Source organism: Chiloscyllium plagiosum, unplaced genomic scaffold (assembly GCF_037043375.1).
Source record: "Chiloscyllium plagiosum isolate Xiang-an unplaced genomic scaffold, Cpla_swu_hap1 HiC_scaffold_48, whole genome shotgun sequence".
NCBI classification, from domain to species: domain Eukaryota; kingdom Metazoa; phylum Chordata; class Chondrichthyes; order Orectolobiformes; family Hemiscylliidae; genus Chiloscyllium; species Chiloscyllium plagiosum.
This window is the reverse complement of record NW_028270186.1, coordinates 53,284,892-53,304,712: the sequence shown is the minus strand read 5'-3', so window position 1 is coordinate 53,304,712 and position 19,821 is coordinate 53,284,892. Positions and strand designations below refer to the sequence as shown.

The following is a 19,821-nucleotide window of genomic DNA, read 5'->3' as shown; positions in this document are numbered from 1 at the left end:
CCTGTCCCATTCCCCACTGTTCTGTTCAGTTTAATATACCCTCTCAGTCCCTGTCCCATTCCCCGCTGTTCTGTACAGTTTAATATTCCCTCTCATTCCCTGTCCCATTCCCCGCTGTTCCGTACAGTTTAATATTCCCTCTCAGTCGCTGTCCCACCCCCCACTGTTCTGTACTGTTTAATATTCCCACTCAGTCCCTGTCCCATTCCCCACTGTTCTGTACAGTTTAATATTCCCTCTCAGTCGCTGTCCCATGACCCGCTGTTCTATTCAGTTTAATATTCCATCTCAGTCCCTGTCCCATTCCCTGCTGTTCTGCACAGTATAATATTCCCTCTCAGTCCCTGTCCGATTCCCCACTGTTCTGCACAGTATAATATTCGCTCTCTGTCCCTGTCCCAATCCCTGCTGTTCTGTACAGTTTAATATTCCCTCTCAGTCCCTGTCCCATTACCCGCTGTTCTGCACAGTTTAATATTCCCTCTCAGTCCCTGTCCCATTCCCCACTGTTCTGCACAGTTCAATATTCCCTCTCAGTCCCTGTCCCATTCCCCACGGTTCTGCACAGTTCAATATTCCCTCTCAGTCCCTGTCCCATTCCCCACTGTTCTGTACAGTTTAATATTCCCCCTCAGTCGCTGTCCCATTCCCCACGGTTCTGCACAGTTCAATATTCCCTCTCAGGCCTTGTCCCATTCCCTGCTGTTCCCTACACTTTAGTGTTCCCTCTCAGTCCTTGTCCCATTCCCCGCTGTTCTGTCCAATTTAATATTCCCTCTCAGTCCCTGTCCCATTCCCCACTGTTCTGTACAGTTTAATATTCCCTCTCAGTCGCTGTCCCATTCCCCACGGTTCTGTACAGTTTAATATTCCCACTCAGTTCCTGTCTCAATCCACACTGTTCTGTGCAGTTTAATATTCCCTCTCAGTCCCTGTCCCATTCCCCGCTGTTCTTTTCAGTTTAATATTCCCTCTCAGTCTCTGTCCCATTCCCCGCTGTTCTGTACAGTTTAATATTCCCTCTCAGTCCCTGTCCCATTCCCCACTGTTCTGTACAGTTTAATATTCCCTCTCAGTCCCTGTCCCATTCCCCACTGTTCTGTACGGTTTAATATTCCTTCTCAGTCCCTGTCCCATTCCCCACTGTTCTGTACAGTTTAATATTCCCTCTCAGTCCCTGTCCCATTCCCCACGGTTCTGTTCAGTTGAATATTCCCTCTCAGTCCCTGTCCCATTCCCCACTGTTCTGTGCAGTTTAATATTCCCTCTCAGTCACTGTCCCATTCCCCACGGTTCTGAACAGTTCAATATTCCCTCTCAGGCCCTGTCCCATTCCCCACTGTTCTGTACAGTTTAATATTCCCTCTCAGTTCCTGTCCCATTCCCCACTGTTCTGTTCAGTTGAATATTCCTCTCAGTCCCTGTCCCATACCCCACTGTTCTGTACAGTTGAATATTCCCTCTCAGTCCCTGTCCCATTCCCCACTGTTCTGTACAGTTTAATATTCCCTCTCAGTCGCTGTCCCATTCCCCACGGTTCTGCACAGTTCAATATTCACTCTTAGTCCCTGTCCCATTCCCTGCTGTTCTCTACAGTTTAATATTCCCTCTCAGTCCCTGTCCCATTCCCCACTATTCTGTTCAGTTTAATATTCCCTCTCAGTCCCTGTCCCATTCCCCACGGTTCTGTTCAGTTTAATATTCCCTCTCAGTCCCTGTCCCATTCCCCACTGTTCTGTTCAATTTAATATTCCCTCTCAGTCCCTGTCCCATTCCCCACTGTTCTGTTCAATTTAATATTCCCTCTCAGTCCCTGTCCCATTCCCCACTTCTGTACAGTTTAATATTCCCTCTCAGTCCCTGTCCCATTCCCCACGGTTCTGTACAGTTTAATATTTCCTCTCAGTCCCTGTCCCATTCCCCACTTCTGTACAGTTGAATATTCCCTCTCAGTCCCTGTTCCATTCCCCACTGTCCTGTACAGTTTAATATTCCTTCTCAGTCGCTGTCCATTCCCCACTGTTCTGTACCGTTTAATATTCCCTCTCAGTCGCTATCCCCTTCCCCACGGTTCAGTACATTTTAATATTCCCACTCAGTCCCTGTCCCAATCCCCACGATTCTGCACATTTCAATATTCCCTCTCAGTCCGTGTCCCATTCCCCGCTGTTCTGTCCAATTTAAAATTCCCTCTCAGTCCCTGTCCCATTCCCCACTGTTCTGTTCAATTTAATATTCCCTCTCAGTCCCTGTCCCATTCCCCACTTCTGTACAGTTTAATATTCCCTCTCAGTCCCTGTCCTATTCCCCACGGTTCTGCACAGTTCAATATTCCCTCTCAGTCCCTGTCCCATTCCCCACTGTTGTGTACAGTTTAATATTCCCTCTCAGTCGCTGTCCCATTCCCCACGGTTCTGCACAGTTTAATATTCCCTCTCAGTCCCTGTCCTATTCCCCACGGTTCTGCACAGTTCAATATTCCCTCTCAGTCCCTGTCCCATTCCCCACTGTTCTGTACAGTTTAATATTCCCTCTCAGTCGCTGTCCCATTCCCCACGGTTCTGCACAGTTCAATATTCCCTCTCAGGCCCTGTCCCATTCCCCACTGTTCTGTACAGTTTAATATTCCCTCTCAGTCCCTGTCCCATTCCCCACGGTTCTGTTCAGTTTAATATTCCCTCTCAGTCGCTGTCCCATTCCGCACTGTTCTGTTCAATTTAATATTCCCTCTCAGTCCCTGTCCCATTCCCCACTGTTCTGTTCAATTTAATATTCCCTCTCAGTCCCTGTCCCATTCCCCACTTCTGTACAGTTGAATATTCCCTCTCAGTCCCTGTCCCATTCCCCACTGTCCTGTACTGTTTAATATTCCTTCTCAGTCGCTGTCCCATTCCCCACTGTTCTGTACCGTTTAATATTCCCTCTCAGTCGCTGTCCCATTCCCCACGGTTCTGTACCGTTTAATATTCCCTCTCAGTCGCTGTTCCATTCCCCACGATTCTGCACATTTCAATATTCCCTCTCAGGCCCTGTCCCATTCCCTGCTGTTCTGTACAGTGAAATATTCGCTCTCAGTGCCTGTCCCATTCCCCACGGTTCTGTTCAGTTTAGTATTCCCTCTCAGTCCCTGTCCCATTCCTCACTGTTCTATTCAATTTAATATTCCCTCTCAGTACCTGTCCCATTCCCCACTTCTGTACAGTTTAATATTCCCTCTCAGTCCCTGTCCCATTCCCCACGGTTCTGTACAGTTTAATATTCCCTCACAGTCCCTGTCCCATTCCCCACTTCTGTACAGTTGAATATTCCCTCTCAGTCCCTGTCCCATTCCCCACTATTCTGTACAGTTTAATATTCCCTCTCAGTCCCTGTCCCATTCCCCACGGTTCTGTACAGTTTAATATTCCCTCTCAGTCCCTGTTCCATTCCCCACTTCTGTACAGTTGAATATTCCCTCTCAGTCCCTGTCCCATTCCCCACAGTCCTGTACAGTTTAATATTCCTTCTCTGTCGCTGTCCATTCCCCACTGTTCTGTACAGTTTAATATTCCCACTCAGTCCCTGTCCCATTCCCCACGGTTCTGTACAGTTGAATATTCCCTCTCAGTCCCTGTCCCATTCCCCACAGTCCTGTACAGTTTAATATTCCCTCTCAGTCGCTGTCCCCTTCCCCACGGTTCTGTACAGTTTAATATTCCCACTCAGTCCCTGTCCCATTCCCCACGATTCTGCACATTTCAATATTCCCTCTCAGGCCCTGTCCCATTCCCTGCTGTTCTCTACAGTTTAATATTCGCTCTCAGTCCCTGTCCCATTCCCCACGGTTCTGTTCAGTTTAATATTCCCTCTCAGTCCCTGTCCCATTCCCCACGGTTCTGCAGAGTTCAATATTCCTTCTCAGTCCTTGTCCCATTCCCCGCTGTTCTGTCCAATTTAATATTACCTCTCAGTCCCTGTCCCATTCCCCACTATTCTGTTCAGTTTAATATTCCCTCTCAGTCCCTGTCCCATTCCCCACGGTTCTGTTCAGTTTAATATTCCCTCTCAGTCCCTGTCCCATTCCCCACTCTTCTGTTCAATTTAATATTCCCTCTCAGTCCTGTCCCATTCCCCACTTCTGTACAGTTTAATATTCCCTCTCAGTCCCTGTCCCATTCCCCACTGTTCTGTTCAATTTAATATTCCCTCTCAGTCCCTGTCCCATTCCCCACTTCTGTACAGTTTAATATTCCCCCTCAGTCCCTGTCCCATTCCAAACGTTCTGTACAGTTTAATATTCCCTCTCAGTCCCTGTCCCATTCCCCACTTCTGTACAGTTGAATATTTCCTCTCAGTCCCTGTCCCATTCCCCACTGTTCTGTACCGTTTAATACTCCCTCTCAGTCGCTGTCCCATTCCCCACTGTTCTGTACAGTTTAATATTCCCACTCAGTCCCTGTCCCATTCCCCACGATTCTGCACATTTCAATATTCCCTCTCAGGCCCTGTCCCATTCCCTGCTGTTCTGTACAGTTTAATATTCGCTCTCAGTCCCTGTCCCATTCCCCAATGTTCTGTGCAGTTTAATATTTGCTCTCAGTCCCTGTCCCATTCCCCACGGTTCTGTTCAGTTCAATATTCCCTCTTAGTCCCTGTCCCATTCCCCACGGTTCTGCACAGTTCAATATTCCCTCTCAGTCCTTGTCCCATTCCCCATGGTTGTGTACAGTTTAATATTCCCTCTCAGTCCCTTTCCCATTCCCTCTCAGTCCCTGTCCCATTCCCCACTGTTCTGTATAGTTCAATATTTCCTCTTAGCCCCTGTCCCATTCCCTCTCAGTCCCTGTCCCATTCCCCACTGTTCTGTACAGTTTAATATTCCCTCTCAGTGCCTGTCCCATTCCCCACTGTTCTGTACAGTTTAATATTCCTTCTCAGTCCCTGTCCCATTCCCCACTGTTCTGTACAGTTGAATATTCCCTCTCAGTCCCTGTCCCATTCTCCACTGTTCTGTACAGTTGAATATTCCCTCTCAGTCCCTGTCCCATTCCCCACTGTGCAGTACAGTTGAATATTCCCTCTCAGTCCCTGTCCCATTCCCTCCCAGTCCCTGTCCCATTCCCTCCCAGTCCCTGTCCCATTCCCCACTGTGCTGTTCAGTTTAATATTCCCTCGCAGTCCCAGTCCCATTCCCTACAGTTCTGTACAATTTAATATTCCCTCTCAGTCCCTGTTCCATTCCCCACTGTTCTGTACAATTTAATATTCCCTCTCAGTCCCTGTCCCATTCCCCACTGTTCTGTTCAATTTAATATTCCCTCTCAGTCCCTGTCCCATTCCCCACTTCTGTACAGTTTAATATTCCCTCTCAGTCCCTGTCCCATTCCCCACTGTCCTGTACAGTTTAATATTCCTTCTCAGTCGCTGTCCATTCCCCACTGTTCTGTACCGTTTAATATTCCCTCTCAGTCGCTGTCCCCTTCCCCACAGTTCTGTTCAGTTTAATATTCCCACTCAGTCCCTGTCCCATTCCCCACTGTTCTGTACACTTTAATATTCCCTCTCAGTCGCTGTCCCATTCCCCACGGTTCTGCACAGTTCAATATTCCCTCTTTGTCCCTGTCCCATTCCCTGCTGTTCTCTACAGTTTAATATTCCCTCTCAGTCCCTGTCCCATTCTCCACTATTCTGTTCAGTTTAATATTCCCTCTCAGTCCCTGTCCCATTCCCCACGGTTCTGTTCAGTTTAATATTCCCTCTCAGTCCCTGTCCCATTCCCCACTGTTGTGTTCAATTTAATATTCCCTCTCAGTCCCTGTCCCATTCCCCACTGTTCTGTTCAATTTAATATTCCCTCTCAGTCCCTGTCCCATTCCCCACTTCTGTACAGTTTAATATTCCCTCTCAGTCCCTGTCCCATTCCCCACGGTTCTGTACAGTTTAATATTTCCTCTCAGTCCCTGTCCCATTCCCCACTTCTGTACAGTTGAATATTCCCTCTCAGTCCCTGTTCCATTCCCCACTGTCCTGAACAGTTTAATATTCCTTCTCAGTCGCTGTCCATTCCCCACTGTTCTGTACCGTTTAATATTCCCTCTCAGTCGCTGTCCCCTTCCCCACGGTTCTGTACAGTTTAATATTCCCACTCAGTCCCTGTCCCAATCCCCACGATTCTGCACATTTCAATATTCCCTCTCAGGCCCTGTCCCAATCCCTGCTGTTCTCTACAGTTTAATATTCGCTCTCAGTCCCTGCCCCATTCCCCACGGTTCTGTTCAGTTTAATATTCCCTCTCAGTCCCTGTCCCATTCCCCACGGTTCTGCACAGTTCAATATTCCCTCTCAGTCCTTGTCCCATTCCCCGCTGTTCTGTTCAATTTAATATTCCCTCTCAGTCCCTGTCCCTTTCCCCACTTCTGTACAGTTTAATATTCCCTCTCAGTCCCTGTCCTATTCCCCACGGTTCTGCACAGTTCAATATTCCCTCTCAGTCCCTGTCCCATTCCTCACTGTTCTGTACAGTTTAATATTCCCTCTCAGTCGCTGTCCCATTCCCCACGGTTCTGCACAGTTCAATATTCCCTCTCAGTCCCTGTCCCATTCCCCACGGTTCTGTTCAGTTTAATATTCCCTCTCAGTCGCTGTCCCATTCCGCACTGTTCTGTTCAATTTAATATTCCCTCGCAGTCCCTGTCCCATTCCCCACTGTTCTGTTCAATTTAATATTCCCTCTCAGTCCCTGTCCCATTCCCCACTTCTGTACAGTTTAATATTCCCTCTCAGTCCCTGTCCCATTCCAAACGTTCTGTACAGTTTAATATTCCCTCTCAGTCCCTGTCCCATTCCCCACTTCTGTACAGTTGAATATTCCCTCTCAGTCCCTGTCCCATTCCCCACAGTCCTGTACAGTTTAATATTCCCTCTCAGTCGCTGTCCCCTTCCCCACGGTTCTGTACAGTTTAATATTCCCACTCAGTCCCTGTCCCATTCCCCACGGTTCTGTACAGTTTAATATTCCCACTCAGTCCCTGTCCCATTCCCCACGATTCTGCACATTTCAATATTCCCTCTCAGGCCCTGTCCCATTCCCTGCTGTTCTGTACAGTGAAATATTCGCTCTCAGTCCCTGTCCCATTCCCCACGATTCTGTTCAGTTTAGTATTCCCTCTCAGTCCCTGTCCCATTCCCCACTGTTCTATTCAATTTAATATTCCCTCTCAGTCCCTGTCCCATTCCCCACTTCTGTACAGTTGAATATTCCCTCTCAGTCCCTGTCCCATTCCCCACTATTCTGTACAGTTTCATATTCCCTCTCAGTCCCTGTCCCATTCCCCACTGTCCTGTACAGTTCAATATTCCTTCTCAGTCGCTGTCCATTCCCCACTGTTCTGTACCGTTTAATATTCCCTCTCAGTCGCTGTCCCCTTCCCCACGGTTCTGTACAGTTTAATATTCCCACTCAGTCCCTGTCCCATTCCCCACGATTCTGCACATTTCAATATTCCCTCGCAGGCCCTGTCCCATTCCCTGCTGTTCTGTACAGTTTAATATTTGCTCTCAGGCCCTGTCCCATTCCCCACGGTTCTGTTCAGTTTAATATTCCCTCTCAGTCCCTGTCCCATTCCCCACGGTTCTGCACAGTTCAATATTCCCTCTCAGTCCTTGTCCCATTCCCCACGGTTCTGTACAGTTTAATGTTCCCTCTCAGTCCCTGTTCCATTCCCCGCTGTTCTGCACTGTTTAATATTCCCTCTCAGTCCCTGTCCCATTCCCCACTGTTCTGTACAGTTTAATATTCCCTCTCAGTCGCTGTCCCATTCCCCACGGTTCTGCACAGTTCAATATTCCCTCGCAGGCCCTGTCCCATTCCCCGCTGTTCTGTACAGTTGAATATTCCCTCTCAGTCGCTGTCCCATTCCCCACGGTTCTGTACAGTTTAATATTCCCACTCAGTCCCTGTCCAATTCCCCACTGTTCTGTACAGTTTAATATTCCCTCTCAGTCCCTGTCCCAATCCACACTGTTCTGTACAGTTTACTATTCCCTCTCAGTCGCTGTCCCATTCCCCACTGTTCTGTACAGTTTAATATTCCCTCTCAGTCCCTGTCCCATTCCCCACTGTTCTGTACAGTTTAATATTCCCTCTCAGTCCCTGTCCCATTCCCCACTGTTCTGTTCGGTTGAATATTCCTCTCAGTCCCTGTCCCATACCCCACTGTTCTGTACAGTTTAATATTCCCTCTCAGTCCCTGTCCCATTCCCCACGGTTCTGTTCAGTTGAATATTCCCTCTCAGTCCCTGTCCCATTCCCCACTATTCTGTACAGTTTAATATTCCCTCTCAGTCCCTGTCCCATTCCCCACGGTTCTGTACAGTTTAATATTCCCTCTCAGTCCCTGTCCCATTCCCCACTTCTGTACAGTTGAATATTCCCTCTCAGTCCCAGTCCCATTCCCCACAGTCCTGTACAGTTTAATATTCCTTCTCAGTCGCTGTCCATTCCCCACTGTTCTGTACAGTTTAATATTCCCACTCAGTCCCTGTCCCAATCCCCACGGTTCTGTACAGTTTAATATTCCCTCTCAGTCCCTGTCCCATTCCCCACTTCTGTACAGTTGAATATTCCCTCTCAGTCCCTGTCCTATTCCCCACAGTCCTGTACAGTTTAATATTCCCTCTCAGTCGCTGTCACCTTCCCCACGGTTCTGTACAGTTTAATATTCCCACTCAGTCCCTGTCCCATTCCCCACGATTCTGCACATTTCAATATTCCCTCTCAGGCCCTGTCCCATTCCCTGCTGTTCTCTACAGTTTAATATTCGCTCTCAGTCCCTGTCCCATTCCCCACGGTTCTGTTCAGTTTAATATTCCCTCTCAGTCCCTGTCCCATTCCCCACGGTTCTGCAGAGTTCAATATTCCTTCTCAGTCCTTGTCCCATTCCCCGCTGTTCTGTCCAATTTAATATTACCTCTCAGTCCCTGTCCCATTCCCCACTGTTCTGTTCAGTTTAATATTCCCTCTCAGTCCCTGTCCCATTCCCCACGGTTCTGTTCAGTTTAATATTCCCTCTCAGTCCCTGTCCCATTCCCCACTCTTCTGTTCAATTTAATATTCCCTCTCAGTCCTGTCCCATTCCCCACTTCTGTACAGTTTAATATTCCCTCTCAGTCCCTGTCCCATTCCCCACTGTTCTGTTCAATTTAATATTCCCTCTCAGTCCCTGTCCCATTCCCCACTTCTGTACAGTTTAATATTCCCTCTCAGTCCCTGTCCCATTCCCCACGGTTCTGTAAAGTTTAATATTCCCTCTCAGTCCCTGTCCCATTCCCCACTTCTGTACAGTTGAATATTTCCTCTCAGTCCCTGTCCCATTCCCCACTGTCCTGTACTGTGTAATATTCCTTCTCAGTCGCTGTCCCATTCCCCACTGTTCTGTACCGTTTAATATTCCCTCTCAGTCGCTGTCCCATTCCCCACGGTTCCGTACAGTTTAATATTCCCACTCAGTCCCTGTCCCATTCCCCACGATTCTGCACATTTCAATATTCCCTCTCAGGCCCTGTCCCATTCCCTGCTGTTCTCTACAGTTTAATATTCGCTCTCAGTCCCTGTCCCATTCCCCACGGTTCTGTTCAGTTTAATATTCCCTCTCAGTCCCTGTCCCATTCCCCACGGTTCTGCACAGTTCAATATTCCCTCTCAGTCCTTGTCCCATTCCCTACGGTTCTGTACAGTTTAATATTCCCTCTCAGTCCCTGTTCCATTCCCCGCTGTTCTGTCAAATTTAATATTACCTCTCAGTCCCTGTCCCATTCCCCACTGTTCTGTACAGTTTAATATTCCCTCTCAGTCGCTGTCCCATTCCCCACGGTTCTGCACAGTTCAATATTCCCTCTCAGGCCCTGTCCCATTCCCCACGGTTCTGTTCAGTTTAATATTCCCTCTCAGTCCCTGTCCCATTCCCCACTGTTCTGTTCAATTTAATATTCCCTCTCAGTCCCTGTCCCAATACCCACTGTACTGTTCAATTTAATATTCCCTCTCAGTCCCTGTCCCATTCCCCACTTCTGTACAGTTTAATATTCCCTCTCAGTCCCTGTCCCATTCCCCACGGTTCTGTACAGTTTAATATTCCCTCCCAGTCCCTGTCCCATTCCCCACTTCTGTACAGTTGAATATTCCCTCTCAGTCCCTGTCCCATTCCCCACTGTCCTGTATTGTTTAATGTTCCTTCTCAGTCGCTGTCCCATTCCCCACTGTTCTGTACCGTTTAATACTCCCTCTCAGACGCTGTCCCATTCCCCACGATTCTGCACATTTCAATATTCCCTCTCAGTCCCTGTCCCATTCCCTGCTGTTCTGTACAGTTTAATATTCGCTCTCAGTCCCTGTCCCATTCCCCACTGTTCTGTACAGTTTAATATTCGCTCTCAGTCCCTGTCCCATTCCCCACGGTTCTGTTCAGTTCAATATTCCCTCTTAGTCCCTGTCCCACTCCCCACGGTTCTGCACAGTTCAATATTCCCTCTCAGTCCTTGTCCCATTCCCCATGGTTGTGTACAGTTTAATATTCCCTCTCAGTCCCTTTCCCATTCCCTCTCAGTCCCTGTCCCATTCCCCACTGTTCTGTATAGTTCAATATTCCCTCTTAGTCCCTGTCCCATTCCCTCTCAGTCCCTGTCCCATTCCGCACTGTTCTGTACAGTTTAATATTCCCTCTCAGTGCCTGTCCCATTCCCCACTGTTCTGTACAGTTTAATATTCCTTCTCAGTCCCTGTCCCATTCCCCACTGTTCTGTACAGTTGAATATTCCCTCTCAGTCCCTGTCCCATTCCCCACTGTTCTGTACAGTTGAATATTCCCTCTCAGTCCCTGTCCCATTCCCCACTGTGCAGTACAGTTGAATATTCCCTCTCAGTCCCTGTCCCATTCCCTCCCAGTCCCTGTCCCATTCCCTCCCAGTCCCTGTCCCATTCCCCACTGTGCTGTTCAGTTTAATATTCCCTCGCAGTCCCAGTCCCATTCCCTACAGTTCTGTACAATTTAATATTCCCTCTCAGTCCCTGTTCCATTCCCCACTGTTCTGTACAGTTTAATATTCCATCTCAGTCCCTGTCCCATTCCCCACTGTTCTGTTCAATTTAATATTCCCTCTCAGTCCCTGTCCCATTCCCCACTTCTGTACAGTTTAATATTCCCTCTCAGTCCCTGTCCCATTCCCCACTGTCCTGTACAGTTTAATATTCCTTCTCAGTCGCTGTCCATTCCCCACTGTTCTGTACCGTTTAATATTCCCTCTCAGTCGCTGTCCCCTTCCCCACAGTTCTGTTCAGTTTAATATTCCCACTCAGTCCCTGTCCCATTCCCCACTGTTCTGTACAGTTTACTATTCCCTCCCAGTCGCTGTCCCATTCCCCACTGTTCTGTACAGTTTAATATTCGCTCTCAGTCCCTGTCCCATTCCCCACTGTTCTGTACAGTTTAATATTCGCTCTCAGTCCCTGTCCCATTCCCCACTGTTCTGTTCGGTTGAATATTCCTCTCAGTCCCTGTCCCATACCCCACTGTTCTGTACAGTTTAATATTCCCTCTCAGTCCCTGTCCCATTCCCCACGGTTCTGTTCAGTTGAATATTCCCTCTCAGTCCCTGTCCCATTCCCCACTATTCTGTACAGTTGAATATTCCCTCTCAGTCCCTGTCCCATTCCCCACTGTTCTGTACAGTTTAATATTCCCTCTCAGTCCCTGTCCCATTCCCCACTTCTGTACAGTTGAATATTCCCTCTCAGTCCCTGTCCCATTCCCCACAGTCCTGTTCAGTTTAATATTCCTTCTCAGTCGCTGTCCATTCCCCATTGTTCTGTACCGTTTAATATTCCCTCTCAGTCGCTGTCCTCTTCCCCACGGTTCTGTACAGTTTAATATTCCCACTCAGTCCCTGTCCCATTCCCCACGATTCTGCACATTTCAATATTCCCTCTCAGGCCCTGTCCCATTCCCTGCTGTTCTCTACAGTTTAATATTCGCTCTCAGTCCCTGTCCCATTCCCCACGGTTCTGTTCAGTTTAATATTCCCTCTCAGTCCCTGTCCCATTCCCCACGGTTCTGCAGAGTTCAATATTCCTTCTCAGTCCTTGTCCCATTCCCCGCTGTTCTGTCCAATTTAATATTACCTCTCAGTCCCTGTCCCATTCCCCACTGTTCTGTTCAGTTTAATATTCCCTCTCAGTCCCTGTCCCATTCACCACGGTTCTGTTCAGTTTAATATTCCCTCTCAGTCCCTGTCCCATTCCCCACTGTTCTGTTCAATTTAATATTCCCTCTCAGTCCTGTCCCATTCCCCACTTCTGTACAGTTTAATATTCCCTCTCAGTCCCTGTCCCATTCCCCACGGTTCTGTACAGTTTAATATTCCCTCTCAGTCCCTGTCCCATTCCCCACTCTTCTGTACAGTTTAATATTCCCTCTCAGTCCCTGTCCCATTCCCCACTGTCCTGTACAGTTTAATATTCCTTCTCAGTCGCTGTCCATTCCCCACTGTTCTGTACCGTTTAATATTCCCTCTCAGTCGCTGTCCCATTCCCCACGGTTCTGTACAGTTTAATATTCCCACTCAGTCCCTGTCCCATTCCCCACGATTCTGCACATTTCAATATTCTCTCTCAGGCCCTGTCCGATTCCCTGCTGTTCTGTACAGTTTAATATTCGCTCTCAGTCCCTGTCCCATTCCCCACGGTTCTGTTCAGTTTAATATTCCCTCTCAGTCCCTGTCCCATTCCCCACTGTTCTGTTCAATTTAATATTCCCTCTCAGTACCTGTCCCATTCCCCACTTCTGTACAGTTTAATATTCCCTCTCAGTCCCTGTCCCATTCCCCACGGTTCTGTACAGTTTAATATTCCCTCTCAGTCCCTGTCCCATTCCCCACTTCTGTACAGTTGAATATTCCCTCTCAGTCCCTGTCCCATTCCCCACTGTCCTGTACAGTTTCATATTCCTTCTCAGTCGCTGTCCATTCCCCACTGTTCTGTACCGTTTAATATTCCCTCTCAGTCGCTGTCCCCTTCCCCACGGTTCTGTACAGTTTAATATTCCCACTCAGTCCCTGTCCCATTCCCCACGATTCTGCACATTTCAATATTCTCTCTCGGGCCCTGTCCCATTCCCTGCTGTTCTCTACAGTTTAATATTCGCTCTCAGTCCCTGTCCCATTCCCCACGGTTCTTTTCAGTTTAATATTCCCTCTCAGTCCCTGTCCCATTCCCCACGGTTCTGCACAGTTCAATATTCCCTCTCAGTCCTTGTCCCATTCCCTACGGTTCTGTACAGTTTAATATTCCCTCTCAGTCCCTGTTCCATTCCCCGCTGTTCTGTCTAATTTAATATTACCTCTCAGTCCCTGTCCCATTCCCCACTGTTCTGTACAGTTTAATATTCCCTCTCAGTCGCTGTCCCATTCCCCACGGTTCTGCACAGTTCAATATTCCCTCTCAGGCCCTGTCCCATTCCCCACTGTTCTGTACAGTTTAATAATCCCTCTCAGTCCCTGTCCCATTCCCCACGGTTCTGTTCAGTTTAATATTCCCTCTCAGTCCCTGTCCCATTCCCCACTGTTCTGTTCAATTTAATATTCCCTCTCAGTCCCTGTCCCAATACCCACTGTTCTGTTCTATTTAATATTCCCTCTCAGTCCCTGTCCCATTCCCCACTTCTGTACAGTTTAATATTCCCTCTCAGACCCTGTCCCATTCCCCACGGTTCTGTACAGTTTAATATTCCCTCCCAGTCCCTGTCCCATTCCCCACTTCTGTACAGTTGAATATTCCCTCTCAGTCCCTGTCCCATTCCCCACTTCTGTACAGTTTAATATTCCCTCTCAGTCGCTGTCCCATTCCCCACGGTTCTGTACAGTTTAATATTCCCACTCAGTCCCTGTCCCATTCCCCACGATTCTGCACATTTCAATATTCCCTCTCAGGCCCTGTCCCATTCCCTGCTGTTCTGTACAGTTTAATATTCGCTCTCAGTCCCTGTCCCATTCCCCACGGTTCTGTTCAGTTGAATATTCCCTCTCAGTCCCTGTCCCATTCCCCACGGTTCTGCACAATACAATATTCCCTCTCAGTCCTTGTCCCATTCCCCATGGTTGTGTATAGTTTAATATTCCCTCTCAGTCCCTTTCCCATTCCCTCTCAGTCCCTGTCCCATTCCACACTGTTCTGTATGGTTCAATATTCCCTCTTAGTCCCTGTCCCATTCCCTCCCGGTCCCTGTCCCATTCCCTCTCAGTCCCTGTCCCATTCCCCGCTGTTCTGTACAGTTTAATATTCCCTCTCAGTCCCTGTCCCATTCCCCACGGTTGTGTACAGTTTAATATTCCCTCTCCGTCCCTTTCCCATTCCCTCTCAGTCCCTGTCCCATTCCCCACTGTTCTGTACAGTTTAATATTCCCTCTCAGTGCCTGTCCCATTCCCCACATTTCTGTACAGTTTAATATTCCCTCTCAGTCCCTGTCCCATTCCCCACTGTTCTGTACAGTTTAATAATCCCTCTCAGTGCCTGTCCCATTCCCCACTGTTCTGTACAGTTTAATATTCCTTCTCAGTCCCTGTCCCATTCCCCACTGTTCTGTACAGTTGAATATTCCCTCTCAGTCCCTGTCCCATTCCCCACGGTTCTGTTCAGTTGAATATTCCCTCTCAGTCCCTGTCCCATTCCCCACGGTTCTGCACAATACAATATTCCCTCTCAGTCCTTGTCCCATTCCCCATGGTTGTGTACAGTTTAATATTCCCTCTCAGTCCCTTTCCCATTCCCTCTCAGTCCCTGTCCCATTCCCCACTGTTCTGTATGGTTCAATATTCCCTCTTAGTCCCTGTCCCATTCCCTCCCGGTCCCTGTCCCATTCCCTCTCAGTCCCTGTCCCATTCCCAGCTGTTCTGTACAGTTTAATATTCCCTCTCAGTCCCTGTCCCATTCCCCACGGTTGTGTACAGTTTAATATTCCCTCTCCGTCCCTTTCCCATTCCCTCTCAGTCCCTGTCCCATTCCCCACTGTTCTGTACAGTTTAATATTCCCTCTCAGTGCCTGTCCCATTCCCCACATTTCTGTACAGTTTAATATTCCCTCTCAGTCCCTGTCCCATTCCCCACTGTTCTGTACAGTTTAATAATCCCTCTCAGTGCCTGTCCCATTCCCCACTGTTCTGTACAGTTTAATATTCCTTCTCAGTCCCTGTCCCATTCCCCACTGTTCTGTACAGTTGAATATTCCCTCTCAGTCCCTGTCCCATTCCCCACTGTTCTGTACAGTTGAATATTCCCTCTCAGTCCCTGTCCCATTCCCCACTGTGCTGTACAGTTGAATATTCCCTCTCAGTCCCTGTCAAATTCCCTCCCAGTCCCTGTCCCATTCCCTCCCAGTCCCTGTCCCATTCCCCACTGTGCTGTCCAGTTTAATATTCCCTCGCAGTCCCAGTCCCATTCCCTACAGTTCTGTACAATTTAATATTCCCTCTCAGTCCCTGTTCCATTCCCCCTGTTCTATACAGTTTAATATTCCCTCTCTGTCCCTGTCCCATTCCCCACTGTTCTGTATAGTTCAATATTCCCTCTTAGTCCCTGTCCCATTCCCTCCCAGTCCCTGTCCCATTCCCTCTCAGACCCTGTCCCATTCCCCGCTGTTCTGTACAGTTTAATATTCCCTCTCAGTCCCTGTCCCATTCCCCACGGTTGTGTACAGTTTAATATTCCCTCTCAGTCCGTTTCCCATTCCCTCTCAGTCCCTGTCCCATTCCCCACTGTTCTGTACAGTTTAATATTCCCTCTCAGTCCCTGTCCCATTCCCCACTGTTCTGTACAGTTTAATATTCCCTCTCAGTCCCTGTCCCATTCCCCACTGTTCTGTACAGTTTAATATTCCCTCTCAGTCCCTATCCCATTCCCCACTGTTCTGTACAGTTTAATATTCCCTCTCAGTCCCTGTCCCATTCCCTCCCAGTCCCTGTCCCATTCCCTGCTGTGCTGAACTGGTTGTTTATGTTCTGTCCCTATTATCATTCCTCTTGTTTTCAGCTTTGCCTCATGTTTCATTTCCCTTTTTCCTGGATGCCTGATAAACATTGCTCTGGATTTGTTCTTTCCCACTGCATAGCTGTCGGACTGGCTTCTGGTTTCTCATTGCCTGCGCATCATTCTGCCTGTTCCTGTTTCCCGATCTGTCACTGAGCGTATTTGCTGTCTGAGACCGTGGATGAACATGTAGACGTATTCATGTTTCTCTGCATTTCTCTATCTTCAATCAGTTTGTTGTTCCCTGTGTTTTGCCCCGTGTTGTTCCCTGTTTCTCTATGTTTTCCCCGTGTTGGTCCCTCTGTTTCTCTGTGTTTTCCCCGTGTTGTTCCCTATTTCTCTGTGTTTTCCCCGTGTTGTTCCCTATGTTTCTCTGTGTTTTCCCCGTGTTGTTCCCTATGTTTCTCTGTGTTTTGCCCCGTGTTGTTCCCTATGTTTCTCTGTGTTTTCCCTGTGTTGTTCCCTGTTTCTCTGTGTTTTCCCTGTGTTGTTCCCTATTTCTGTGTTTTCCCCGTGTTATTCCCTGTTTCTCTGTGTTTTCCCCGTGTTGTTCCCTATGTTTCTCTGTGTTTTTCCCATGTTGTTCCCTGTTTTTCTGTTTTCCGTGTGTTGTTCCCGATGTTTCTGTGTTTTCCCTGTGTTGTTCCCTGTTTCTGTGATTTTCCCCATGTTGTTCCCTGTTTCTCTGTGGTTTTTCCTGTGTTTTTCCCTATGTTTCCCCACGTTGTTCTCTATGTTTGTATTGGTTGTGTTGGTCATTGTACTGGCATGTGTGAATCTCTGGAACGTGATGAGCTGGGTTTGGTGGTGAATCAGCCAAAAATGCCTCGGTATTGTGTGAATAAATTCAGGACCTGGCAGGGCGACATTCTCTGGCTATTGGTTCAGTTTCTAAAAAGAAAACCCAATTCTGTGTTTCATTGCAATTTGTCAACGAGAGCCATACTGACCTAACCCCTCTCAGGAAATGTGTCGGGAGAAACACAGGGAAAAATACAGTGAAACGTAGGGTACAAAATGGAAAAACACAGAAACATAGGGAATATCATGGGGAAAGACATGGGGAAACAGGGAACAGCTCAGGAAAAACAGGGAACAATACGGTGAAAAAGATGGGGAAACATGGGGAACAACATGGGGAAAAACTAAGGGAAACATCGGCAACAACAGGGAGAAAAACATGGAGAAACTTTAGTGATAGAAAGGGATAGGTGTATACCACTGGGCAAGAGTTATAGCTGGGGGAAAGGCAATTACAATGCGATTAGGCAAGATTTAGGAAGCATAGGATGGGGAAGGAAACTGCAGGGGATGGGTACAATAGAAATGTGGACCTTATTCAAAGAACAGCTACTGTGTGTCCTTGGTAAGTATGTACCTGTCAGGCAGGGAGGAAGCTGTAGAGCACGGGAGCCGTGGTTTATGAAGAAAGTGGAATCTCTGGTCAAGACGAAGAAGGCGGCTTATGTTAGGATGAGATGTGAAGGCTCAGTTAGGGCGCTTGAGGGTTACAAGGCAGCCAGGAAAGATCTAAAGAGAGAGCTCAGAAGAGCCAGGAGGAGACATGAGAAGTTGTTGGCGGATAGGATCAGGGTAAACCCTAAGGCTTTCTATAGGTATTTAAGGAATAAAAGAATGATGTCTCTGATTGTGTTTTCCGGGTCCTTAAGGGGGAGGGGGAGCAGCCCGAAGTCGTGGTCCATATTGGCACCAATGACATAGGTAGGAGGAGGGCTGAGGATGTTAGGCAGGCTTTCAGGGAGCTAGGTTGGAAGCTCAGAGTTAGAACGAACAGAGTTGTTGTCTCTGGTTTGTTACCCGTGCCACGTGATAGAGAGTCGAGGAACAGGGAGAGAGAACAGTTAAATGCGTGGCTACAGGGATGGTGCAGGAGGGAGGGATTCTGGTATTTGGATAATTGGGGTTCTTTCTGGGGAAGGTGGGACCTCTATAAACAGGATGGTCTACACCTGAACCTTAGGGCACCAGTATCCTTGGCGGGAGGTTTGCTAGTGCTCTTGGGGGGGGGGTTTAAACTAACTCTGCAGGGGCATGGGAACCTAGACTGTAGCTTTAGGGTGCAGGACCTGGAGTGTAGGGAGGTTAGGAACATGGCATCAATTTCAAAGGAGGGTGCCTGTAAACAGGAAAGTGGTTTGAAGTGTGTATACTTCAATGCAAGAAGTATACGAAATAAGGTAGGTGAACTTGCAGCGTGGATTGGTGCCTGGGACTTCGATGTTGTGGCTATTACGGAGACATGGGTAGAAGAGGGACAGGATTGGCTGTTGCAGATTCCAGGGTTTAAATGTTTTAGTAGGGTCAGAGGTGGGGGTAAAAGAGGGGGAGGTGTGGCATTGCTTGTCAAAGATCGTATTACAGCGGTGGAAAGGACGATGGATGAAGACTCGCCATCTGAGGTAGTTTGGGCTGAGGTTAGGAATAGGAAAGGTGAGGTCACCCTGTTAGGAGTTTTCTCCAGGCCTCCTAATAGTCCTAGAGACGTAGAAGAAAGGATTGCGAGGATGATTCAGGAGAAGAGTGAAAGTAATAGGGTGGTTGTTATGGGGGACTTTAACTTTCCAGATATTGACTGGGAAAGCTATAGCTCCGAGTTCGTTAGATGGGTCGGTGTTTGTCCAATGTGTGCAGGAGGGTTTCCTGACACAATATGTAGACAGGCCAACAAGAGGTGAGGCCATACTGGATTTGGTTCTGGGTAACGAACCAGGCCAGGTGTTAGAATTGGAGGTAGGTGAGCACTTTGGGGACAGTGACCACAATTCGGTGACTTTACTCTAATGATGGAGAGGGATAAGTGTGCACTGCAGGGCAAGAGTTATAGCTGGGGGCAGGGAAATTATGATGCGGTGAAGCACGACTTAGGATGTGTGGCCTGGAAATGTAAGCTTCAAGGCAAGAGCGTAATTGATATGTGGAGCTTGTTCACAGAGCAACTATTGAGTGTCCTTGATAAGTATGTACCTGTCAGGCAGGGAGGAAAGGATCGTGTGAGGGAGCCGTGGTTTAATAAGGAATTGGAATCCCTTGTTAAATGGAAGAGGGCAGCCTATGTAAAGATGAGGCGTGAAGGTTCAATTGGGGCGATTGAGAGTTATAAGGTAGCCAGGAAGGACCTGAAGAGAGAGCTAAGAGCAGCAAGGAGGAGACATGAAAAGTCCTTAGTTGGTAGCATTAGGGAAAACCCTAAGGCTTTCTATAGGTATGTCAGGAATAAAAGAATGACTAGGGTAGGAATAGGTCCAGTCAAGGATAGTAGTGGGAAGTTGCGTGTGGAGGCTGAAGAGATTGGGGAGACACTGAATGAATACTTTTCGTCAGTATTCACTCAGGAACAGGACATTGTTGCCGATGTGAATACTGAGTCACAATTAATTAGAATGGACGGCTTTGAGGTATGTAGAGAAGAGGTGTTGGAAATTCTGGAAAGGGTGAAAATAGATAAGTCCCCTGGGCCTGATGGCATTTATCCTAGGATTCTCTGGGAAGCAAGGGAGGAGATTGCAGAGCCATTGGCCTTGATTTTTATGTACTCGTTGTCTACAGGAGTAGTGCCAGAAGACTGGAGGATAGCAAATGTGGTTCCCTTGTTCAAGAAGGGGAGTAGGAATAACCCTAGTAACTATAGGCCGGTGAGTCTCACTTCTGTTGTGGCCACATTTTGGAGAGAATTGTAAGGGATAGGATTTATGAACATCTGGATAGGAATAATGTGATCAAGGATAGTCAGCATGGTTTTGTGAAGGGC

General features: G+C 47.9%; 1 long non-coding RNA gene across 1 annotated transcript in view; it reads left to right on the top strand.

Annotated features, from left to right (window-relative positions):
• LOC148135969 (uncharacterized) overlaps positions 1–16,960 on the top strand; it is an 82,046-nt gene extending 65,086 nt beyond the window's left edge. Inside the window, exon 2 of the long non-coding RNA XR_015754836.1 lies at positions 16,135–16,960. This is a non-coding gene — a long non-coding RNA (uncharacterized LOC148135969). The remainder of the gene's footprint in view (positions 1–16,134) is intronic.
• Positions 16,961–19,821: the final 2,861 nt, after the last annotated feature.